This window comes from Vombatus ursinus, unplaced genomic scaffold, assembly GCF_900497805.2.
Source record: "Vombatus ursinus unplaced genomic scaffold, bare-nosed wombat genome assembly UNPS02011767.1, whole genome shotgun sequence".
NCBI lineage: Eukaryota > Metazoa > Chordata > Mammalia > Diprotodontia > Vombatidae > Vombatus > Vombatus ursinus.
In genome coordinates, this window is record NW_020951545.1 from 601,583 (window position 1) to 629,031 (window position 27,449).

Consider the following 27,449-nt stretch of genomic DNA (forward strand, 5'->3'; position numbering starts at 1 on the left):
ATAAAAGTACTTAAAATGTAAATCTAAATATGAAAATATAGAGAATGACTTAATGCAGTAAAGTGTCTGAGGTTAATTCCATTCCTAAGTTCAAAATTTTTTATAGTTAATAACAATTGCACTTAAATGCTACACTTAGAAGCAAATTATTACAAAGTCCATATGACTGCAGTAAAGTGACAGATCCATTATGGATGTTCCTAGGTTGAAGAATTGTGCAGTACCTGTCCAGAAACAAAATATAAAACTATAGGGTAATTGTATAGATACAAACATTTTATCTTTGCCCAAAAGATTAGAATAGTTTTAAAAGATCCATACTAAGACTGAGTTCAGATTGGATCTATTTAATGTCAAATAGCCAAGTCCATAGCTATCTCATGTAGTACCTCATCAGAAGCCTTTAGTGGAGATCTCAAATGATTAGGAGGTGATAACTAGCTGTAAAACTTTTAACCAGGTATTTAACGCAGTGGTGTAAACACCCACAGAGTAAAGACAATGCTGAAAATATCAACCTCTATGAAGAGCAGGGGAAATTGTATAGTGATTCTGAATGTGGATGTCTGTGTTTCTGCAATAGCTAAGGGACTGCTATCTGTGTTTTATGTGTAGACCAATCTCTTTCTTGGAGAAAAAGGTCTTGAAGAGTACTTCTTTATGCTCTAGAGGCTAAGTAGTCAAGGGGTGATGAAATATAGTAAAGGAAAACAGAAGCAAGGTTACATTTAGGGAAAAGAGGGTCTGAGGTGGAAAAACGGAAACTTGACCCTGTCATGGAAAAGGAAACAGTGTGACACAAAGGGAAGGAAAAGGAGAGCTGTACTATTAGAAATGTACATATCTGAGGTTCTTCCTGAAGAGGACAGACCTAGATGCTGCTCATTTTCCCAAAAAATGATGCAGTAGCGCCATAGAAGCTATCAGATAAGCTTATCCAGTTAGGGTCAGCAGAAAAATCAAAGAAGAGTAGTAGTTACTGGACTCCTTGCAGCTCTTTGTCAACTTGATAGCTACAACAGAGAAGTCACGTATGTCTTGCAGAGTAGTTGTGTCTTGCAGAGACTTGTATACAAGACACAAGAGAAAACTTTCCAAGACATATAAAAAATGTTTCTGATGCATTCATCTGGATACAAATAACACTGCAAGAAAGAACCTAAAAAAGTATTGTCAATGATTATGAAATCTTAGGCAGGTCATTTTAGACCATTGGGATAAAAGGAATACAGAAAAGAGGATAGCTTAAGAAGATAGTGTTTGAGAATGAGACTTGAATTTCTACATGTTGGCTTAAAGTATAGGGATGACACATTCCTAACCAGAGATGGGCCTGCATCTAATAAACAGTGGTAAGGATGTATTTCCTGGGTGTCTTGCAAATTTAATCAATAGGGCTTTAAATGAAGAAGGACTGGGGAAGAAGATTCTATTCCCCACCATCCTCACCTCCCACCCCTAGGTAGATATCATAAAGAATAGATAAAATGGAGGAAGAATAGCATTTGAGGCATCTATCCAGGGATTCATCTCAAACTTCCCACAGAATTCCCCTACCCTCTCAGCTGAAAACCTTATCTCCTATTTCATTGAAAACAAATCAAGGCCATTTGCTCAGAGCTTCCTCTTCTTCTGAACACTCCATCACATCACTCAGATGCCTTCTACCATTATCTCCTTTTTCACCTATCTCACATAAAAAGATGGCCCTTTTCCTTACAAGGCAAACCTTTCTACATGGACAAGTGATCCCATTCCATCCCATTTTCTCCAGCAGATTACCCCACGTATCATCTCCACTTCATACTTCAATCTCTCTCTACCTACTGTCTTGCAAACATGTCCATGTCTCCGCCATAAAAAATCTTCATCAGTCCATCCATCCCTACTAGCCATTGTTTCACATCTCTTCTCCCATCAAGCTCTTTAGACAAGTCTTTATTGGAATTGTTTCCCTTTGTGTTTTCAGAATTTCATTCTTGAGACTTTCCTATTCTTCTTGAGATATTATCTACTATGGAATTTTAATCCAGAAAATACCTGGATAATTGAGTATCTCTCGTTGCTACTTTATCATGTCTTTGTGTGGCTTGTGATCAGCTTTCCAGACTACCATCCCTGCCACCCCACCAGGATCCTGAGATCTTTTCAGGGGATCCTTGAGATCAGAACTTTTTCATAATAATGTTTAGAGATCTTAATAACTAATATGGTAAATATCAAGATGGAACCCTACAAAAAAGCTTTCTGGAGGAGTACTAAATAATTTTTAAGAGTGTAAAGAGATCCTGAGATCAAAAAGTTGATAACCATGAGTAGGAAGAAAAATATCAGTAGAGCTATCCAGAAATTTGTAGATGAAATCAAGGGAAAAAAAATTTAGTCTTGGATGTCTATGTAGAAAATTACAAAATATGGGTAACATATTTTGGGTGAATTAGAGATCCTAATGCAAGGAAGCAAATTTCACATCACAAGTATCAATGAGACTTGGTGGGGTGGACCCATTATTGGAATATGATTCTGGAAGAGTATACTTTAAGAAACCAGGATAGTTATGATTTTTTGGGGGGGGGGCAGGGTGAAAGGGAGGAAAATAGGAGAGCCTGTTACAAAGACAGGCTCATCTCAATAAATCCAGGAACCAGAGAGGGAAGGATGGTGGAGATCAGTAAAAAGAGACAGTATTTTCACTGAAGTACACTACAGACCATATGAACATATACACAGAACCGCAGGAATAACCTGGCAAACATCAAAATCTTGGCAAAGAAGTATGATTAAACGATAGACCTGCTCAACTCTTAATTTGCTTCTGTTTTCTCTGGGAAGGAAAATTATCTTTGAACTGAAAAAATGAGAACAAAAATGGCTAATAGGGAGTTAAAACCCCAGTATCATTAGGGACATAAAGAGAGCTGTCCTTGGTAAGATCAAATTACCAGGTTCAGACCAATTCTTATAACTCAGGGCAACAGAAGGAAGACCTGGTGGATGTGATTGCTGTACCACTCCCAGTGACCACTGAAAGGTCATGGCAAACAGGAAAGATGCCTCAGCCCTACAGAAGTACAAATATCCTGATTTTCAGAAAAGGGAAAAGAAAATGGCATCTTCAAAATATAGCTCAGAGAGTTTGACTTGGATTCCTGGAAATATTCTACAACATATTATTAAAAGGATATTTAACTAAGGACAACTAAGAAAGGAAACAGTGTTCAAAGAACCTACTTCATCAACTACAGTTAATGGCAGATACATTCTTTCCATTTTTGACAGTTACCAGATCAGGGAAATGCTGTAGTTATATTTTGGCTAGATCTGAGCAAGCCATTTGACAAAATGCTTCATGCTGTTCTTGTGGACAGGATGCCTCTAGGTGAGATGATAGTATGATTAGGTGGATTTGGACCTGGTGGAATGGCTGGACCCATTAATGGCTCAATGATATTGACATCTTGGTAGCGTGCCCCAAAGACCTGCACTCAGCCTTTTGTTTAAAATGTTTTTTTTTTTTTTAATCAACATTGTGGATAAAGGTATAGATAGCAATCTTATCAAGTCTAATAAGATGAATTTTTAATAGAGATAAATGTAAAGTTTTATACTTGGTACAAACTTCCTATTTCACCAGTATGATATGGAGTTAGAAGTGGAGAGGCATATATAGATAACTGTTTACTTAATAAAATCTGGGGGAGGTTTTTGAACTGCAAGTTCAATGAATCAGCAGTATGATTTTTTTATTTAATTGGACCTGTGGTTTTAACTGGTTGAGGTAAATCCTTGTGAGGAAACACCTGCTCTGCAACTTAAAGTCTTGGAGATTGCCTGATCTGCTGAGAGATTAAGTAATTTGCCCAGGGTCAGAAAGCCAATGTAGGCTAAAGGTGGGAGTTTAACTCACATATTTCTGATTCCCAGGCTAGCTCTGTATTCACAATACTACATGGATACTTCATGAATACTTCAACAATTTTATATGACAGCCAGAAAAACTGAATCCTATCTTTATTGAAAGGTCATAATCTGGGATTTTATCAATATGTGGAATTCCTAGTGTGGAAACTCCATCAATGCAGATAAAAAATTAGAACCTTTTCGGTATATAGCAAATTGGTAAGTAATAGCTAACATTAATATAATTCTTTAAAGACTGTAAAAAGCTTTACATAGATTTCATCTTATTTTTATCCTCACTACAACCTTAGGTGTTGTCATTATTGCAATTTTATAGATGAGGAAAATAAAGCACAGAGAGGTTTACTGACTTGCCCAGGGTCTCACAGCTATTAAGTGTCTGAGATAGGATTTGAAAAAGTCTTCCTCCAAGTCTAGCACTCTATCCTCTGTGACATCTAGGTGCAGGCTTGGGTGGCATGGTCACACAGCCAGTATGTGGCAGAGGCAATTCTTTAACCAGTTCTTTCACCTCCAAGGCTGGCCCTCTAGCTACTTACTATGTCTTAGGCTACAATAATGAAAACTAGTATCCAGCATAGAGACTTAGCCCTGGTCAGATCATATCTTTTCAGGCCTAGGCATCAAATTTTATGAAGGACACTGAGTAGCTACAGAGTATTTGGAGGGAGGCAACCAAGATTTGGGTGGGCTGTTAAAACCATGGCATACAGGGAGAAAGTGAAGGACCTGGGGCTGTATATCTTGAAAAAGAAAAGCCAGTTTAATTTCTTAAATTATCTGAAGTACTGTCACATGGAGGACGCATTAGACTTGTTCTGTTTGGCCCTAAAAGATAAAACTAGGAGCAAGAGGCAGAAGGTCTGAAGAGGGAGATCATAGGCTTAATATACAATGAAAAACTGTAACAATCAAAGCTATCCCAAAGTGGAGGGGCTGCCCTAAATGCAAGTGGGTTCCTCTTCACTAGAAATCATTACCCAATGGCTAGCCACTTGTCAGGAATGTTGTTGAAAGAATTCTTACTTAAGGCTGTTAGGCTACATATCTCCGGAATTCCTTTCCAACTCTTGAGGTTCTGTGCTTCTACAATTCACAATGAACAGCCATCAAATTGAAATAATATCTACTTCATAGTTTACCTTTTCTCCAATTTCATTATATAGACTACCCAGGGAATAGAGGAATTCCTTGGACTTTCTCCACTTCATTATGTCTTGCACATAAGAGCTAAAAAACAAACCAAAACACCCTGCTAAACTTAATTTACTATGAACACAGTTAAATCCTTTTTCTCCCCACAAAAATCAAAGACTTGTTAGTATATTTCTGTTTTAGACAGCATACTTTCTATACATGTATCTCTCTATTAGTTTAATTAGATGATCTATAAATGCCATTCCTACTCCAAAATCCAACAATTTTTTAGTGGATCCTTGTTTTTCATAGTATAATAGAGTATAACAGTTCGGTAAAAATTTTAGAAACCCTAGAACGCTGGAGTTGAAATAAACATACAAATGAGAGGCTATTAATGGTACTTTACTTTGGGTACATTTGATAGGCTAGATTTAAAATATATTCTTCACTAGCAAATGCTTCTTAAATTTAAAATATATTGATGTATGTTTTACATACACAATACTTCACAGATCTGTGATACTTCTGTTAGGGGCATGCCCTTCACTGATACAAACTACAGAGGCTCTATGTGGCAGATCCTTCTTTTTGGAGTTGATGTGGTCACAATCTTTAACATATGCTGGCAAATCTGGCCATGAGCATCTTCTACTTTAGCTCCTATATTCAAAGCCTTTTCAAAGACTGGCAGGACCTGACAGGGCTTGTCCTTGATTAGTATACTCTCTAAAAGCTCAGTGAAATCTTCATACAAAGATGAAGCAGAAAAGAATTTTAGTGATGGGAATTAAAAATCAATGATTTTAAATTCCCCTCTGGTAATGATAAAATAGAGGAAAATCAAAACTTTTGTGAAAAATAGCTTTTCAACTTATTTTAACAACTATACAGCTTAATATGTGTAAAGTCCTGGCCTACGTATTGGATTTGCAAAGACAAAAACTAAACAGTCCCTGTCCTTAAGGAGCTTATAATCTACTAGCAGAATATTCCTTGTATACAAGTAATTAAATATAAGTACTACAAAGTAATTTCAAGAGGGAGAGAATACTAATAAGTGATGGGATGATTACAGGCCTCCTGCAGAAGGAAAACTCACCTGGGCTTTGAAGGAATCCAGGAGTTTTAGGAGGTAGGTGAGAAAAGAGTGTATTCTAGACACAATAAGGGCCACCTGCACAAAAGAAGAGAGATGAAAGATGGAAAGTTGGAAAGATGGAAGGAAATAGCTAACAGAATAATCTGTCTAGTATGAAGTGTTTATGAAGGAAAGTAATATGAAATAAGACTGGAAAGGTACATAGGAGCCAGAGTGTGGAAGGCTTTAGATGACAAGTTAAGGATATGGTGTTTTATCCTATAGACAATAGGAAGTTTTCAGCAAAAATTTTCAGGAGGGGATTCTATGGTCAGATTTTTTTTATTTTAATAATATCTATTTGACAGCTATGTAAAGGATGGATGGAAGAAGTATAAAACACAGGCAAGGATGGGCTTGGGGGAAAATATGAATTCCATTTTGGATATGTCGAATTCTAGATGCTTATTAGACATTTAGGTAGAAATGTCCAACAGGCAGTTAAGATTAGGGCTCAAAATAGAAATATGGGAGTCATCAGCATGGATGAGATCATCAAGAGAGGATATCTAGAGAAGAGAAGGTGGCATAGGACAGAGCCCACATATACTTAGGGAATGGAAACATGATGATTATCTAGCAAAGAGTATTGAACAATGGCCAGACAGGTAAAAAGAGACCAAAGAGAAATCGTGGAAGGAAAGAGCATCCAGATGGCTGACAACATCAAAACCTACTAAGAGGTCTGAAAAATGGAGGACTGATAAAAGGACATTGGATTCGGATTGAAGAGATCACTGCTAACTTAGGAAAGAACAAATAGTTTTAGTCAGAAGTCAGAATAACATGGATTAAGAATTGAGTGAGAAATGAGAAAGTAAAGGCAATGAGCATGGACAGTCTTTTCTAGGAGTTTATGAAAGGAAAGAGAGGTACAGAATAAGAACTTGAGGGAATAGCAGGGTCAAATGAAGGTTTTTTTAAGGATGGGAAATGCTTGGTAGTCAGGAAGGAGCCAGTGGATAAAGAGAAACTGAAGCTGAGAGGGGGAGGCACCTAGATATGAGGAGAAAGGATGAAGAGAACAAGTAGAGGATTAGACTTGTAAAAGACCACCTTTTCACCAGAGCCTGGGGTAGGAGAGAACGGGGGATTAAGAAGAGGAGTCTGAGACATATTAAAGGGGAGATGAGGGAAATCATCATAGATGGCCTCTATTTTTTCAATGAAAATAGGAAGTGAGGCACTCTGCTGAGGTAAAGGCATGGCACAGGAACTTTGAGAGGAGAGAAGGAGATCTGAAATAGCCAATGTGTAGTGTGATAATCAGGGAAGAATAAAAGCATTGCTATGGAATAGTAAAGGCCCACATGAGGTGATGGAAAACATCCTATAAGCACAGTTCCCCTTAATCCTTTTTCAAGTTTTTAATAGCATGCAAATAATTTAAGAAGACAACCGAGCAAGAAGTTCCAAGGGCAGCTAATAGTGGATGGTCAAAAAGGTCAGCTATGAATGAAGAGAAAAGAGGCCAGAACAGGAATGATGGCCTAGAACAGGGGTGGGGAACCGAGGACCTAGAGGGCCACATGTGGCCTTGAGGTCACAGGTTCCCCACCCCTGGGCTAGAAGAACAGAGAGGGGTGGAGTTACTGGAGGTCATGGGCAGGCCAAGCATAGGTTTAGTCCAGTGAGGCAAAAAAGATATTGAAGGATAGGATGTCATGGCTGGAGAGTCAGATTTCAGACTTCTGGATCATGGAGTTTAAATAGTTATGAATGATGGTCAGAAGAAAGGTCTGATCATCCCTGAATGTGGCTTACATGGGGTGAAGATGGAGGTAATAGGTGTTTAGAAGGGTGGGAGAACATTAGCATGTATTTGTGAGGGATTGTCTGATGTTGGCTACGTGCCACGTGGGGGTTGTGGCAAGATGGGGCAGGGACAAGATATTAGGAAGTAACCAGAGCTTACACACCTGAGGCAGGGGACTGTGCCATGTGGAGTTGTGGTGAACTGGGATAGGAACTGGATACGGGGAAGGAGCCGGAGCATGTGCTCCTGAGGCAGGGGGCTGTGCCACGTGGCAGTGGGACGGCAGAGAACGAGCTCCCTTTGTCTAGTCCTCTTCCTAGGTGCAGTGCTAACCCCAGATGTCTCCTTCCGGTATCCGGGCCTAGCCTCCTGTGTCACGTCCTCTCCCTTGCTGCAGCGCTAACCCCAGACGCCTCCTTCCGGTATCCGGGCCTAGCTCCCTTTGTCACGTCCTCTCCCTTGGTGCAGCGCTAACGCCAGACATCCCCTTCCGGTATCTGATCCTACAATCATTCACTGGTAGGTGGGCTGAGGAGGAGGGACTTGGAAAGTATTTAGGGGTGGTAGGGGTCGGAGCTCGCTCTCTCTTGCTCCTGCTCTCTTGCTCTTGCTTTCCTGCTTGGCCTTGCTGTGATGGCCTCTGAATAAAGTTCGAGTGTTTGCACCTCCTGATCGGCTCCTCTCTGTGTTTATCTGGGTGGGCTCTGAAGACTGGTAAGTATGACCTTGGCAGCCTGCTCCTTATAGGAGGAGAGTGCACGGCGGCGCAAACGGCACATGTATTGAGGGCAAAGGTTGGGGTGGAAAGGAAGTCTCTTTCCAGGAAGTAGTTTAATGATTTTTTTTTCCTTGTTCTAGGTTAAAATATCTAGATTCGATAGCAAGGTGTTCCACTAAATCTAAGATAGGTAAAGTGAAGGAAAATTGGAGTTAAGCCTCTAATCAAGAAGCAATACCCTCTTTAGATGACTGTCATCTCCCTGGGTTTTTTTTTTCCCACACTTTCCAGTCGTGTCAAAGAATGCAAGCTGGTTGGTTTTTCATTTCCATCTGCAGTTGTTGACTTACGGTCCAGTAGGCTCTTCATAAGTTCCATTAACTTCTGTTTTTCCTGCTCTAGCTCCTGACAGAGCTGCCTTTCAGCTCCTATGATAGACTGCACACTGGACATCATTTGGGACACCTGACTCTTAGTGAGTAGAACAACAAAAAATAGCAATAGAAATCTTGGCATTAAAGGTAGGAAATGGAGGATTTATATTTATAATTAAAACACAATGAAGGATAAGAATCAATTCATTTTGTCTTAATTCTAATGACAGGAGTAAAGGTCTTTCCTGTGCTTATAAGCCTAAATATTAGTGTATTTTATTAAGAAAAGAATTGTTTAATGTAATTCTCAAACCAACATATATTCAGAGTCTTGGCAGAACTCAGTATTATTTGCTCACTGGATTCTAGCCAAACTCATGTGTAGCATTTACAGAGGAATTCTCATACATGGATGAACCCAAACTTAAGGAACATCTTTAAGTTTATATCCTTGGCAATTAACCTGTCAACATGTTGGTTATAGCTAAACTTTCCACAAAGTACGGGCAGTAAGAGAAAAGGCACTAATTGCTAATTTTTCATAAACGGAATCCAAAAATCACTTTTAGTTTTAGTGAACCTAAGGAAAAATGGAATTTAGGGGAGAAATCAAACAAATGTGAACCGATAGCTCTCAGACTCACAGAATGCTAGACTGCTTTCCTGGCTAACTAGTCCAGCACATATTTTTACAGGTGAGACACTGGGAGAATATATTCTTCCTGAAGAGAGTCAATCAACAAGCATTTATTAAGCTAGGCACTGTGGCGATACAAAGACAAAAAGGAAATCATTCCTGTCCTCAAGAAGGTTGTATTTTATCAGGGGAAATAGTATGAACATATAAATTTATATACACAACATTTACAAAATAAATACAAGGTGAATATTTTTGTGTGGTAGGCACCAAACAAAGAGGGGATCAAGAAAGGCGTAGGGAGTGAGGGGTAGGAGGGTAAAGACAGAGGGTATGCGTTCCAGCTATGGAGACAGTGGGTTGTGTGTGAGGAGGAGAAGGAAGTCAGCTTGGCTGGAATACAGCAGAAAGAGGAAAAATGCCTATAACAAGGCCAGAAAGGCAGGTTGCTAAAGGATTAAAACACCCAATAGATGATTCTGTATTTGATCTTATGGGTGGCTGGGAGACACTGGAGTTCACTAAGATTATCTCCAGCTTATCCAGTGTGTATCTTGTGTGCTGCACACAGTTGTTTATATGCTGAAAACAGCATGTCTCCAGCAGACTGTGAGCTCCCTGAGAGCAGGGACTGTCTTTTGTTTCTCTTAGTATCCCTGGTGCTTAGCACAGAGCTGGGCACAGAAGAGGGAGAGCTAAATAAACACTTATTAACTTAAACTGACTGAGCAGGGGAATTAACATGGTCAGTTCTGCACTTTAGGAAAATCGCTTTGACAGCCATGTGGACAATGGACTGCAGAGAGGAGAGATTTGAGGCAGGAAGATCAATTAGTCAGACCAGAGGTGATGAGTACGTGAAGGAGAGTACAAGGATGAAATGTGGAGAGACTTGACAGTCATTTAGAAAAGAGTCCCATTAAGAAGCTTGTGCTTGGTAGAAAGTGTGAAGGTACAACTATAGCAAGAGTTGTGGGATTCCTGCTACGATAGCAGGTTTTAGGATTGACTCTATTAGACTCATATTTAAGAGCTCAAAGGGACCCCAAGTGGTATCTAGTCCAATCCCTACCCAAATCATAAATCTTGTCTATGCCATCGGCTAAAGCAGTACTACATAAAACAAAATCTCCAACGACATTATTTGATGATGTTTCAATCTACTAATTTATTTTTAACTGCCTCTGAATTTTTCCATGGATCATTTTACAAGGGGCCAAATAAGGGGGAACATAATTTGAGACCTCATGCTAAAAATGAGATAGCCATTAGGGTTCTACTAATTCCCTTGCAACAAAAGGAAAGATAAAAGGGATATTGACTATGTTTTATGACTTCTCATTGCTGGAGCTGAGAAACAAGAAGCTCCCAGTGGAAGTAGTGAGCAGGGGCTGGGATACCCAAGCAGTGGGCACTCCATGCCCAGACCAGGGTCTGGGTCTATAAACTACTATGAATTCTTCCAGCTATCGAATTGGTGTGGAAGAGCAACACTGGCTCTTCCTGCATCTGAGGGAGAGAGGGAGCCAAAGTCCTTCCCCTTGCCCTTCTCTACAGGCTTACATTGTGTGCTTTGACTTTCCTTGATGGCACAGATCAAAGAAGCATGAAAAGGGAAAGAGAGCTACCTATGACTCTCTCTGCATGAGAGTAAAAGAGAGTTTGTATATTTTCCTTTTTATTTTATTTTATATACATTAAGCAGTGTTATGTGTCTAAATCATCAGTGGGTATCTCTAGTCAGTATTACTATGCATAGTCACTCACATTAGCTGCTTCACTATGTAGGTTTTTTTTAAAGTCCCAAAAGAAGATTTCACAACCCTTCATGTGTCAGGAAGACAGTGGAAGGATAATTTTCAAAAAAAAGTCATTGTTCAAAGGGTATTAAAAGTCGATTAGGATTTCCTGCTTTATATGCTACAATAACCATTCCCCACACATTCTAGATTTGCAAGATCCTTATCATTAGTTTGACTTCAAAATAAATAGACTTTTCCCTCTCCCTCTCCTCCTTTCCTCAGATTTAGGACATCTTTAGGATATCTACTTTACAGTATTATCATTATCATCATTATTATTAGAAATAAAAATTTTTAAAAATTCATCAATGAATACAAAGGAAAGAGAACTGAGGGTGTGAATTAATTTCAAGGGGTGTGGGGCAAAGGCCAGATAATTGCAGTTACTTCTATTTTTAAAAACACGTTGATTTTTTTTTTCTCTCTCATGTTATGATTTGGAACTGAGGGGCAAAGTTGCTTTCACAGCCAAGCCAAAAGTCAGTTAGCACCATTACAGGTGCTGCTTAGGCTTCTACAGACTTGAGCTTCCTTTATCAAGCAGTAGTAGCAGCTGTTGTTCATCCTTCAGTTTTCAAAACCAATCATGTAAGATTTGTTCTTTTATCAAGTAGAAAGGCACTATAGGTGTGTCCTACAGAGGGGGAGAGCTGCTCAGAGTGACACCTGGTGGGTATCACCCTCTGAGCTACTCTCAAATCTTGGACTAGATTTTTACAGATAAGCTGAAACCAAACACTGAAAGCGTGTCATGTTACATAAGTACAAAATACTTCGAAGCATTTGTGATTTGGAGCTTTACTGCTTCAAATCAAACCTTCCATATACTGAAAAACCAGTAACAGAGAAATCTACCTCTGGTTGAGTTGTAGTATTACGTCTGATATATGGACCAGAAATTCAGTCTTTCAATTTCATTGTAAGGTAGAAGGTTACAAGGTATTACAGATCAGACAAAATAAGGTAACTAAATTCAGTAAGACAAATGAAAGACAATTTAATGCTTATTTAGAAGAGATGGTTGGTTTCTGACTGAATGATTTCTCTTCTTACCCTCTGTGCAAACCTCCCCCTCCCAAGCCATTAGTGGACAACAGAGGTAATAAGTTATTAATGCGTTAATAAAGCACAAAGACCTGCTACCATCTTGTCAATCAGGTTTTTCTTGAGTGGACTAGAAGGAAGAAGGCCATTGACTGGAAGAAGACTGGCCATTCCTCTGATAGCTCTTAAAAGACTGAGCCCACCAGCTCTGGAATGAGGAATGGTGGGGAACAGGTTGGTGGAGGAGACCTTTGCACCTAAACCAGAGGGAAGGAGAACTGAGGAGGGAAAGATACCACCCTCCACATCCTTCAGACATGGCTCTTTGCATCAGAGTCTGCATCTAATAGGGAGCAGACTCACACTCGGTAGACAGATATGGACACAAAGAGGCAGTGACTACAGGTTGGAAACAGAAACTTTTTTTTTTTGGTGAGGCAATTGGGGTTAAGTGACTTGCCCAGAGTCACATAGCTAGTGAGCATTATGTTTATGTGTCTGAGGTCATATTTGAACTCAGGTCCTCCTGACTCCAGGGCTGATGCTCTATCCACCGTGCCACCTACCCATCCCCAGAAACATATTTTTCAGAGAGACACAAACACAAGAGAGGCAGCAAGGAAGCAGCTTCAAGGAACTGACCAAGAACAGAAGAGAGTGCTAATTCCGGCATCTGAAAGTAGAGCACTGCCAAGCAGCTTGCTCAGCAGAGGCAGAACCTTCAGAGGAAACTGTGTTGGGGAGGGGGTAAGAGGAAGGAGAAAAAAAAATACACACACGGGGCAGCTATTTGGTGTAGTGGATAGAGCACCGGCCCTGGATTCAGGAGGACCTGAGTTCAAATCCGCCCTCAAGACACATAACACTTACTAGCTCTGTGACCCTGGGCAAGTCACTTAACCCCACTGTCTGACCCCCTCTCCAAAAAAAAAATACACACACACATACATGCATGCAAAGATACCCATTAGGCACAGATGAGAGCACATAGGAGGTGCTTAATGAATTCTGGAGTAGTGATAGCAGTTACCTTAAGTTGTACAATTTCACTTTGCAGACGACTTTCTTTTTGTACCATATGTTGCCTCTGTGAATCCAATCTAGACGCCATCTCATGCACTGCCTTTTCCACTCTGTATATCATCTCTAATCTAAAAAAGTTACTCATTTTAATAGTCTAGTTTCCATTTAAAACATAATATATTAGACATGCTCTCGCTTTACATATAGATCGCCCATATTAATCTTTTTTTAAAAGAAAAAACAAGGTGAATGCAATGAAAAATAATAGCAGTCTGGGTGAGGTGGGGTGGAAGGGAAATACTGCTTATGTTCAACACTGGGCATTTCCATTTAGGAGAGAAATTAAATTAAGGTAAGTGGCCCCACATCAGCCAAACTACTTTAGCAGTTAAACTACTTTTAATTTATAAACAATGACTAACATGTTGTCTCTGCAAACACAACTGAAAAGTCTTCTACAAATTGCTCTTTATAAAATCGTCCAATGAATTTGTATCATCAATTTGCTATGTCTGTTACTTTTATACTTGTGCCTATAAATCTACTCTTTGTAGGGTATAAAATATAAGAAGCTCAAATCTTAAAAAGTGCTTTTGTTTCATCAGAACTAACTACCATTTTTTGTGGGACCCTGAGACCATGGCTTCAAGAACAAAGGTGACAATCATAGATGGTGACAAATTAAAATAAGCTAAATTGAGAAAGACAAGAAAGGACAACTGCATGAGATATGCAGGAAAGACATTATCAAGGTTTAGCTGCTAAATACATTTAGAACTAAAATTTATTATTTATTTTTTGATGATTCTTTGAAGGGGAGTGGAAATAGATGGTGTAGTAGCATAGAAGGCAAGTTAACTCACCTCTTGCTGTACTCACTAGGGTTTAGGTTTGAATTCCAAGTGGACAGAAGAGGGAGCAGGTCATCAGTGGTTTGCTTAAGAGTATCTGCACCACCACTTACTGGGAAAGGGAAGGTTGTAGCAAAGAAGTTAATGGGAAGTGAATCCAATGGTGAGATAGAGTAGCTAAATGTGATTTGGAGAGCAAGACAAGGGACAGTCAGGTTAGGAAAATTTCATCTGGGAAGGATGTGATTTCTAAAAAAAAAAAAGCAGGTATAAGATGGAGAAATGATCAAAAACAGACATTCATCACGTAGAAAGAATTGAATAAGAATGGAAAAGATAGCATCTGAAGAACAAATAGGGAAAATAACTATGACTTGTCTATGGGCTTTCCTCCTCAAACACAAACAAAATAATCTGGGATATATGAAGAATAAGAAAGAAAGGTACATTCTTACTAAATATTAGAAAGTACGACTCACTGGCTAACCAAAGTTGGAAACTCAGAGGGCGAGAAGTTTTAAACACTATTCTGTGTGGCATTAAGCAACTCATTTAACATCTGGAAGATACTATCTTTAAAATGTAAATGTGGAAATGCCAAAATGCTCTACACAGGGTTGCTCTTCATATTGAGGAAAAAATGATCTAAATGCATTTTGCAAATGACTCTCATTTATGTAGTGCCTTAAAGTTATCAAGTCAGCAAGTATTTAAGTGCTTCCAATGGGCCAAGCTCCATGCTAAGTTTGGGGATACAAAGAGAGGTAAAAAGACTCCCTGCCTTGGAGCTCACATTCTAATGTGGGTGGGTGGGAGTGGGGAAGAGAGCATGCAAATAAATAACTATGTATGAATAAGATAAATACAGTAAAAGTAGGAGGCAATCTCAGAAGGAAGGTGTTAAGAGGAACCAGGAAAGGCTACTTGCAGAAGGCAGGATTTAGCTGATACTTGAAGAATGCTCGAGAAGCCAGAAAGGGGAGAGGATGGGGGACAGCCAATGAAAATGCATGGATTGAAGAGATAAAAGTGCCTTGTGTGAGAAACAGAAAGTTGGGGTGCCCCCACGCAGAACAGAACTGTAAAGTAGGGATTCTAGGTATTATCCCCATTTTACAGATGAGGAAATGGAGGATCAGAGAGGTTAAGTGATCTACCAATGGTCAAACCACTAGTAAGTGTCAGAGGTAGAATCTGAACATAGGCCTACTATAATACTTTGCCACAGAAATGCTTGTTATGTTCCTATGTTGTTCAAGTCTCAGTACAGTTACAAAGTTTAGATATACATTAACTTCTTCCAGTGTTTCTTTCCACATCAAATGAATATATACTTTGTCATTTTGAAAGTAAAATCAAGGTTTTGTCTCTTGGACTGTATGCTGTGAAAATAACTTCTACAAAACACAAGTCTTTCTGTGGCAGAGACAAATTTGCTATTGCCAGAATCAGCAAACTAGAAATAAAACAAGGCCGTTAAAAAGAAGCTTGAAAAGACATTTCTAGATAAACTTTTAAGTGCTTAAACATCAGTGCTGGGATTGCCCTGGGAGAAATGATGAGTTCTTGGCTCAGCTAAAGCTGATGGGCCAGTGCCCATATTCACCAGCAGGCTTGCAAGGTAAGTCTATTCTTTCTTTTCCTGAAATAAGGCATTTCACAGAGGAAACATGGGGCCTGTTAGGGTGGGTGACAGCACATATATTTTTTTGTAAATAGTATTTTATTTTTTCCAATTACATGTAATGGTAGCTTTTCAACATTCACTTTTTAAATATAATTTTGAGTTCCAAATTTTTCTCCCTCCTTCCTTTCCCCCTCCCCAAGAAAATAAGCAATCTGATATAGGTTATATATGAAAGCACATATTGCTAAAAACTGATATCTGTCTGGGTAGTTTTATCAAAGCAGTATTTACCATTCAAGACAAATAGTGCATGAGAATTTTTTTTTCAAATGTATGATGTTTATACTTTTGAGCCCATAGCACCTAAATAATATCAAGGGATATTATTATATCCCTTGATAGGGATATAATAGGGATTTCAGGATTTAGTCTCTGATAAATACAAAAATTAATATTTCAGAATTATGGTTAAAACAGAAATCTTAACTTACCTAAGCATCACTAGCTCTGATCTCAGCTCTGCTATGCAGTTATGCTGCATGTTTTCTAAGTTAAAGACAGTGTAAACCACAGCCTTTGGGGCATTCCTGGCTTTGGAATTCACATGCTGCTAAATGACCACTTAAGTTACACTGTTCAACTTGAACTGGACAACCTGATGGGAGAACAGAATAACCTGAAAGTCACTAACTCCAAAATTACTACATTTCTGTGATAGGAAAGAGAAACCAAAATCCAAAATGTTCTAAAATGCATAGTGAATACCAGTAAAATCAATGAATATTCCGTCTCCAGACAGCTCTAACATCCAACCCTTCCTCTCTATTTCTGATGGGGTATGGCCCACCTTTAAACCTCAACATTTCCACAGGCACTACCATAATTTAGGCCTTCACTGCTTCTTTTCCAGATTACTGAAATGGCATCTTTCCTCCAGTCCATCTTCCACACAACTGACAAAGTGATTTTTCTTCAGCAGATCTGATCATGCTGTTCCCCTAATTTAATAAACTCCAGTGGCTTCCTATTGCCTCTAGGATTATAATAGAACCTTCTCCACTGAGCTCTTAAAGCCCTTCACTAGCTGTCCCCAACGAATCTTTCAAGCATCGTTATTCATTAATCTCCCTTCTCCACTCTGCAGTCCAGCCAATCTGGCCTTCCCTCTGTTCCTCACAAAGTGACCTCTATCTCCCATATCTGTGCTCCTGCATTGTCAGCCCCTCCACTTATATTGTACTTCCTGCTCATCTGAGCCTCAGAGAATCCCTCTCTTCCTTCAAGATCCCTTTCTATATGAAGCCTTCCCCTCACAAAGTGCTAATACTCCCTCTCCCTAACCACCTTGTATTCCTTCTCTGAATACGAATGACCATACGACAAAAATAAGAAAAGAAGCAGATCATGTACCTTCATAGCTGAGGTTGGGGATGGGGAGGGAGAGTGAATTCTTAACCAAAAAAGGGGCAGAGGCAATTATAAAAGATTAAATTGATAATTTTCATTATATGAAATTGAAAAGCTTGGGCCATGAATAAAATATAACTAGAATAAGAAGAAAAGGTTGGAAAAACTATTTTTTTTCATCAGGCGTCTCTGAGATAAAAAACTAACAAATACATGGCCAAAAGCCATTTCCTAATAGATATTTGGTCCATAGATATGATGAAACATTTCTCAAAAGAACTGTAATTATTAACAACTATATGATAAACTGCTCCAACTCACTGAAAATTAGAAAAAAGCAAATCAAAAGAAGAGATGTGAGAATTTATCCTCTTTTTCAGAAATGGGGAACTATGGATATATAATGTCACATCATTTTTGAAAAGTTGTTTAATTTTGTGCAACTTTTTTTCTTTCCTCCTTCCTCCTTTATTATAAAAGATGGCTTTCTGGGGAGGGGTAGGAGAAATATATTTGGAAATAAAAGGTGACATGAAAACCAAACATCCACATCATGTATGAGGAACAGAAAGAATGCCAGTTTGGTGTGAGGGGCATCAGGGACAGCCACAAGTAGGCTGGGTTTTTACTGAATTTCTCTTTTCTCTGACAAGGAGAAGTATCTTTGGATAAGAAAGAACAGTAAAAATGGCCAATAAGGAATTGACACTCAAGATAAATAAGGAGATAATAACAGTGTATCTGGCAGTTTTTGATGAGTTCAGAGCAGAAGACCCAGATGAAGTACATTCGAGGGTAGAGCCACTGCCAGTCATCTCTGAAAGATTAGAGAGAATGAGAGAGGGACTACAGGATAGAAGAAGTGTAAATATCTTGATTTAAAAAAAAAAAAACAATTTTACTTTGATCCTTGGCAAAATTCTAGAATGTATTATTAAAGGAATACTTAATGAATATCTAGAAAAAATACTTGTTACAAAGTTAAAACATCTTTAAAACAGTTCACAGAAGACGAAGATTATTTCCTTTTTTTTTTAACAAGGTTATGAGATTGATGAGAGGAATCCTATATTTATACTTTATCTAAATGGTAGTAAAACATTTAGTAAAATGTTTTATGCTAGTCTTGTGGGCAAAAAAAAAAGTGAGTTAGATGATAGTGCGATTAATTTTATTCAAAATTGACTAAATGACTAAACAAAGACAGCAGAAATTGTGTCTACTGGAGTGCTCTAGGAATCTATGTTTGATCCTGTGGTATTTAATATTTTATCAATGGATTTAATTAATAACAACTAATAGCTAACATTTATATAGGACTTTTAAGATTTACAAAGCAGTGTAAAGTATTATCTCATTTGATTTTCACAGCAACCTTGTGAGGTAGGTAACATAATTATCCCCATTTTACAGATGAGGAAATTTATTCTGTGACCCTTACCCAGGGTTACACAGCCTCTACATGTCTGAAGGGGGATTTGAACACAGGTCTTCCTGACTCTAGCACTTTGCTCAATGAGCCACCTAAGCTGCATCAAATGCACAGTTATCAATTTGAAGATGACATACAGCTAGGATAGCCAGCTAATATTAGATGAAAGATTTATGCTCTAAAAGATTTCAACAGGCTGGAATTTGGGGTCAAATTTAATAAGATGAAATTTAAGAGAGATAAATGTAGTCTTACATACTTGTATTAAAAAATTACTTCACAAGCATGAGATGGCAGAGCCCTGCCTACACAGAAGCTCATCAGAAAAAGATCTAGGGGCTTTCTTGGACTATAAATCCAATAGGAGTCAACAGTGCCCTCAAAATCTAAGTGATCTTAGATTGTATTAAAAGAGGTATGATGTCTAGTACCAGGGAGGTGACAGTTCCATTGTATTCTACCCTTCTGAGACTACATCTGGAGTACCATGTTCAGTATTGTGAAATGCATTTTAGGAAGGACTTAGATAAGTTGGAGAGCATCTAGAGAAGTGTGGGCAGAACTAGAAGCAAAGGATCCTTACTTGCAAAGAGGCAAATTTAGAAAAATTTAATATTGATTAGAGTTATCCCAAAGTGGGGCAGACTGTCCTTGGAAGCTGATGGGTTCCTTCTCACCAAGTCTTCAAACCTAGGTAGGATGAATACTTGTCTGGTTTGTTGGGATTCTTCTTAACTAGATGGTTGAACCAGATGGAATCTAAACTACTTTTCACCTCTAATGTTCTATGATAATGCTCATGAAGCAGGACACCAGCTAGGTGGCGCCTGCCTCCGAAGGTTAACGAATGACTAGTAACTAGTCCTTTTATTAAGGGGATTTGTTTTGTGAAGTTTGGATTTAGTCAAAGGGCCACACTTGAGGACCTAGAGGGCCACATGTGGCCTCGAGGCCACAAGTTCCTCACCCCTGGACTAGTTGTTCCTTTGAATCTTTCCAGTGGTACTGTATAACATTCCTGAGAATTCTCAGGTTGGACATGGTCTCTTGGTGATGGGCCCTGGTGCAGTGATTCCACTCCTAAGTGTTGTGGAGACCTAAAGCATACTGGTTTTAGATGAATGGTCCTAGTTTTTAAGTAGATGATAGAGGGGGGAAAAGATCTAGGATGTTTCCAGCTTTGAATCCTACTATGGATTCATAGTATGTCTTGGCTTGATCTACATGTCCTATTTTTCATGTAAGCTTTTATACCCATCCATTTGCTCATGTCATAAGATGTTAGCATTATTTGCTTTCCCATAAGTAGCCTTTTAATTCCTGAGATGTTCTCATCAAACCAATCTGGATATCTATTTGAATCCTAAAAACTCACAATGTTTTCTAAGTTACTTGAGGGCAGTCTTATATACCCAATCTCATACACCTAAGCCTTCCCCTAGAGCGCTTTCACAAAAAGTACTACACAGAACACATAACAACTATTATTTACTGAACAAACAGGACATCACTCACAAGTGAATTTAGGACAAACGGTCCTAGGCTAGGAATAAGTTGTGTTGGCAGTAACTTGATTTTCTGAAAAGTCATGGGATGTTAATTTTATTTGGCCTACATTTACCTGTATTTGTGCAGGATATTCAACCATACTCACATTCCCTTTACATGCTTCACTGATTGTAAAGAACAGACCACTTCACAGCCACGCTCTCCATTTCTGCAGTGAAGCTGGAGTCGACTTAGATCATTTCGCATATATCTGCAGTATATTCACAAATAAATTACTACTCTGGTTCTAAATGATATATCACTGTGAACCTAAATATATAAAGTACACATAAGTATTAAAGTGTCCTTTGTGATGAGCAAATGGCCATGGGAATTCAACTTGCTAAAAAAATCATTTGGAAATACTATAATCATGAAGTGTTAGGATTCTGAGGCAACCTAAAAAAATATTGAGGTGATTCTCTTTTAGGTAAATACAAGGTTTCTTCTATCTCTAAATCTATGATCCTAAATTTTATTTGCAAACACTATGATCACAGAATATTAAGATTCTGAATTTACCCAAAAAGTGTAGAGATAGTTATTTTTTTAGGTCCCTTCCAATTCTAATTCTGTGATTAAATGGATAAATAAGTTCTCCTGAAAGTTAACTAGTAGAGGCATAGATCAAAATCTCACACCATATACCAAAATAAAGTCAAAATGGGTTCATGATTTCGATATAAAGGCTGATACTACAAGAAAACTGGGAGAGCAAGGAATAGTTTACCTCAGATTTATGGAGAACAGAATTCATGACCAAACAAGAGATAGAGAACATTATGAAATGCAAAATGGATAATTTTGATTACATTAAATTGAAAAGTTTTTGCATAAACAAAGCCAATGCAACCAAGATTAGGAGGGAAGTAGAAAACTGGGAAAGAATTTTTACAACCAGTGTCTCTGATAAGGGCCTCATTTCTAAAATATATAGAGAATTAAGTCAAATTTATAAGAATGCAAGTCATTCCCCAATTAATAAATGGTCAAAGGATATGAACAGGCAGTTCTCAGATGAAGAAATGAAAGCCATGAAAAAATGCTCCAAATCACTATTGATTACAGAAATGCAAACCAAAATAACTCTGAGGTACCACATACACCTATCAGATTGGCCAACATGACAAAACAGGAAAATGATAAATGTTGGAGAAGATGGTTGAATGCATTGTTGGTAGAGTTATGAAATAATCCAACCATTGTGGAGAGCAATTTGGAACTATGCCCAAAGGGCTATAAAAATGCGCATACCCTTTAACTCAGCAATAGCACTTCTAGAACTGTATCCCAAAGAGATCATAAAAAAGGAAAAGGAACCACATGGACAAAAATATTCACAGCAGCTCTTTTTGTGGTGGCAAAGAATTGGAAATTGAGGGGATGCCCATCAATTGGGGAATGGCTGAACAAGTTACGGTATATGAATGTAATGGAATACTATTGTGCTATAAGAAATGATGAGCAGGCAGACTTCAGAAAAACCTGGACTTACATGAATTGATGCTGAGTGAAGTGAGCAGAAACAGGAGAATATTGTACATAGTAACAGCCACACTGTGCAATGACTAACTTTCACAGACTTAGCCCTTCCTAGCAATACAAGGATCTAAGACATCTCCAAAGGTCTCGTGATGGAAAATGCTATCTACATCCAAAGAAAGAACTATGGAGTTTGAATGCAGATCGAAGCATACTATTTGCTATTTTTTTTCTTCTGGTTTGTTTCGTTTCCCTGGTTCTAATTCTTCCTTACAACATGACTAATGTGAAAATACGTTGAATAGGAATGTGTATATATAGCCCATATCAGATTGTGTGTCACCTTGGGAAGGGAGGGAGGGAGAGGGAGAAAAATTTAAAACTCAAAAGCTTATGGAAGTGATTTTTTTTTTTAGGCAATTAGGGTTAAGTGACTTGCCCAGGGTCACACAGCTAGTAAATGTCAAGTGTTTGGTCTGAGGCCAGATTTGAACTCAAGTCCTCCTGACTTCAGGGCTGGTGCTCTATCCACTGTGCCACCTAGCTGCCCCTATGGAAGTGATTGTTGATAAATCAAAATAAATTAATAAAATTTTTTTAAAAAATGAAGTTAACTAGCAGAAACGGCATAAATAAATGATTCATTTAAAAGTTTCTACTTTTGACCAGATGGGAGTTAGTGTCTAACCCCAACAAAGTCATCTTTGGTGTTTTGCCTTTATGAAATTGTGATTCATGCTTTGCTTATGGGAAAAAAACACTGAGGAGAGAGTCTAGGGCATAGACACACACGTAAAGGCAATGGAGACATAGAAACACATGTAGAGAGGCATACAAACAGATGAGTCAAAGAGTGACATATAGAAACTGAGACAGAAGGGAAAAGAAACAGAGGACACATACAGGATACCATCCTTATCAGTAATAGACAGTATGTTATCAAATATCTGCTAAGTGTAGGATACTGTGTTTTGTTTTTTCAAAATCGTGATAGCCTCATGAAAAGTTGTTAAGTAACATATATGTAGGGAGGGCAACAAAGTTGTTTTGGCAAGGAAATACGTCAAAGATCTATAACCCTACCCAGTTCCTTTCAGATTCTTTTCTGGGATGAGATCTGAATGGACCACAATTAGCATCATGACATTGGGAAGAAATCAATGAATTTTGAATGTTTTACAAGCACATTCAGTTCCTTAACCTCTCCTTTTCTATTTTATTAATGCATGTTTCTAGGGACATAATTTTTCCCTAAGATCTGTGTTAGCTGCATCCCAGAAATTTTGTTATATTACTTCATAACTGTCACTGTGTTTCACATAAATATTCATTATTTCTATGATTTATTTTTGGATCTATTCATTCAGGATTTCATTATTAAGTCTCCACCTAGAGCTATGCTTTTTGTTGTGCTCCCTAACTGATTACTGGTGACTTTGCACAGCCCTCCTTCACATAAATCCAATTCACTTGCAAGTCATACATCATCTTTCTGATGCCGTGGTCTTCTTTAAGATCGAAGGAGAAACAACGTCAACAATAACAACACCAGTTTTTATTATCTTATGGTCTGTGAAGGATGTTTATTTATAATATCTCTGTGCCCGTGGTCAATTTTTGTAAAAGTTCCATTTGATGCTAAAAGTATGTATATTCTTAATGCCTTAAGTCTTTTAGCTCTAGTTTTCCAGCAATTTGTACAATTCTGTATTTTTCCTTCTGTTTTCTTTTCTGCAGATATGTTCAAATCTGAGTCAGGGACATTAAAGTCTCCTAGTATTATTGCGTAATATGTTCTTCTTTAATTTTTCCTTTATGAATTTAGATACTATGGCATTTGGAATATATATTTAATAATTATATTAGTTTACTATCTATGGTTCCTTCTAGCATAATCTAATTTCTTTAATAATCTCTATTAATACTGTGAATTTTTGTTTTTGCTTGACTTGATAGCATGACTGCAACTCTTGCTCTTTTGGATACACCTGATGAATAATAAATTTTGTTCTTGCTTCTCATTTTTATTTTGTGAATGGTGGAAAGAAGTTTAAAGGAATTTTCTAACCCAAGTGTCTAATTCAAGGTATATATTTTTGCCCAAATAGGTTCAGACAACTCCTATAAAGGGTGTGTGGCATCAAGGGATGGATCATTGGGGAGTGCTTTGCTATTTAGTAATATGGAAATTGTGAAACTTTTTACATAGTTATGGAAAGGTGAATTCACCTTAAAAAAATCTAGCTGAATTGATGACAAGAGGGAGATGTCCCTCAGTATTACATATCTTTGATTTGGTACCATCCCTCTGATAGGGGCTTCCAGGGAAGGGGAAGTTTTGGCAAGTATACCAAGGAACACTAAGTGAGTTAAGTCTCAGTGTCAATTGAACAATCGTTTCCACAAGACAGATTTGAATTTTACAGCTAGCTGGTTGGGGGTCTATATCACACACACACATACACACACAGAGAAATAGTTTTGATCTAAATTGCCTCAGTTCATGATTGTTTATGGAAAATATTTTTAATAAAGCTAGATACAATTTGGGGGGGGAAATGCATCTTTAAAAAGGGTCCTCACAAGTAAGTACATAAGTAGCCTCTCCCTCTCCACTGATATATTGTATCCTACGTTGCCAGCTCTGGATTTAGTAATTGTTATTTTTCCGAGGAAGACATGCCTAAAGAGAATTGAGAATAATTGACAATTGGATAAAAATTTGAACTATTTTATTCCTACATCTGACATGTATTTTGCCCTCTATAAAGGTCAATTCCAATATTCAGGGATATGAAGATGATTCTTTTTTTTTTTTAAGTGAGGCAATCAGGGTTAAGTGACTTGCCCAAGGTCACACAGCTAATAATGTGTCAAGTATTTGGTCTGAGGCCGGATTTGAACTCAGGTCGTCCTGACTTCAGGGCCAGTGCTCTATCCACTGCACCACCTAGCTGCCCCATATGAAGATGATTCTTGAAGGCACTAAACACACACTGGTGTGGTTGCCATTGGTTTACCATGGGACAGTAAGGTTGTGTGATAGAAAACCAAAGAAATAACAATTGCTGAGACTTCATTTGCCACAGGATCTTCTGGCTACTCTCATCATTAACCCGCCAGATTCCCGTTCCAATCCAGTGAGAAGGCTTGAACTGGAAGCTACCCATAATGGTCAGGGGTACCTTCACAGCAGAATGCTATTTTGACCCGAGGGGCTGGTTTTGTTTACATCTTTCTTGGTAGTTGGTACTTTTCCTTTGTGATGGCAAGCAAATATCTCACACTCTTCTAATCTTTGTGATTCAGGATTGCTGTTGGCCAAAGAGAAAACCTCTGTCCTCTGCTACTTCTCCCATTAGACTCATCTATATTTCTCATGGTCTCTATCATTCTCTGCCCAAACTTCCACTATGTCCACTGGAACCTTCACTCTTGTTAATCTAGACTTCAATAATCCATCAACAAGCATTTACTGAGTCTATCATGGGCCAGGCACTGGGGATACTTCCTAAACTGTATCCTTTTACATTATTTCCATCAATTGGTACCAAAGAAATCTGGTTCTATACCTGAGTTCTTATATCCTATGCAGTGCTGTCCATCTCTTCTTTTATGCCTTCCAATAAACAGGGCCACACTCTATAATCCCTTCTGCCACTGTCCAGACCTTCCATCCTACCACCATTACACAACCCAGTGCCTCTGTATAGTAGTTTGAAGCTGGCAAAATATGTTCCTCACATTAATGTTGGGAGATAAACAGTGCAAATACCATTATTTATATTTTATAGAAAATATAGATCATCATCTATTTCCCACCAAGAAAACATTACTGCTCCTCTTAGGTGATGTAGTATATTGAACACCGGGCCTGGAGTTAGTAAGACTAGAGTTCAAATCTGGCCTCAGACAAGGAATAGCTGTGTGACCCTGGGTAAGTCACTTAATCTTTCCCTGCCTTAGTTTCCTCAATGATAAGATGGGAATAGTAATAGTACCTGCTTCCCCGAGTTGTTGTGTGAGAACTAAATAAAATAATATTCAAAAAGCACTTAGCACAGTGCCTGGCACATAGCAGACACTTAACAAATGCTTGTTTCTTTCTTTCTTCCTTTCTTTCTTTCCTTGAAACTGTTTTGGGTCCCCCCACTCTCCTCTCTACTTTCTCCTCCAGGGTGATTTTATCTACTCTCATAATATCACCTTTACACAAATGAGACCAAAACCTATATTTATTTAGCTTTAATTTCTCTTTGGAATTCCAGTCCTACATCTCCAACTCCCTTCTGGATATCTCTACTTAGTTGTTTCACTGAGACCCCAAACACAAAATTTCCAAAATGTAACTCATCATCTTCATCCCTTAAATCTCCCCCTCCCTCTAAAGTTCCTTCTTTCTGTTGATGACAACCCTGTCCTCCAAATCATCTACCATGCAGTTATTCTCAATTCTTGCCTTTTCTCACCTGCTATATCAAATTAATTCCAAGTCCTATTGGTTTACTTTCATGACATCTATAACCTCTTCACTCACACAACCTCTTTCAGGACCTCATTACTTTCCTCTTGATTAAGGGAACAGTCTCCTAGATATTCTTCATATTGTTCAGCTTTTTTTTCTTTTTTTCAATATACATTTGACACAAGTAGGCCCATTATACTCTTTTTCAACATTAATATGTCAGCTTCTGCCTCCATGCATTTGTACAGGCCATTCTACCATTCCTGAAATGTACTTCTGATTTATTTCTACCATTCAGAATGCTTATCTTCCTTTGAGGTTCAATTCAGGTGCCACATTGTTCATTCCTTCCCCGATCACATAGTTCTTTACCTCCTCAAATACTTCCAGAGTAGTATTTCATATTTTGCTTATTTGTGTTCTTGTCACATTTTATCCCCTTTACCTTTTCCTATTCCTTAGTAAAGGACTCTTTGAAGGCAGCACTGTGTACTTTTTATATTTGTATCCCCCAAAGCCTTCTGGCACAGTGCTTTACATATAGTAGGTACTTAACATAAGTTGGATGAAGTGCAATGAGGAGGTCCATACAGGGATCAAACTAATAATCTTGACATTTAGCTGACTGTACTTATCAGACAATGCATTAAGAATCTACATGGGCTAGATTTGCTATTTTGATCTCATTCCCAATGTTGTAGTAATAAATTATAATGAAGATACAATTAGGTAAAATTACCCATACTTTTTTGTGATTTTCAGTACCAACTGAACTGACAGTTGAACAACTCATTAACAATACTCTCAATTTTACAAGTAAAAAAACAAACATTAGCAAACTTTATTTCTATAAACTCATCAATTACCTGTGAATAGGTCGAAGCATTGACATATTAAGTGCTTGCCTATCTTCAGGGCAGTTGCTGTGATAAGCTAACCATCCATGAATGCAACAGGTACAGAAAGCATGTTCACAAGGAGCTTGTAAAGGGTCTTTCAAAACACTGCGGCAGATGCAGGACAACAGTCCTTCATTGACATAACCAATAAAACGCTCAATGTCATAACTCATTTTTCTTATTAT

At 38.2% G+C, this 27,449-nt stretch overlaps 1 pseudogene; it reads right to left on the minus strand.

Annotated features, from left to right (window-relative positions):
* Nucleotides 1-200: 200 nt before the first annotated feature.
* Nucleotides 201-27,449, minus strand: LOC114039264 (annotated as a pseudogene).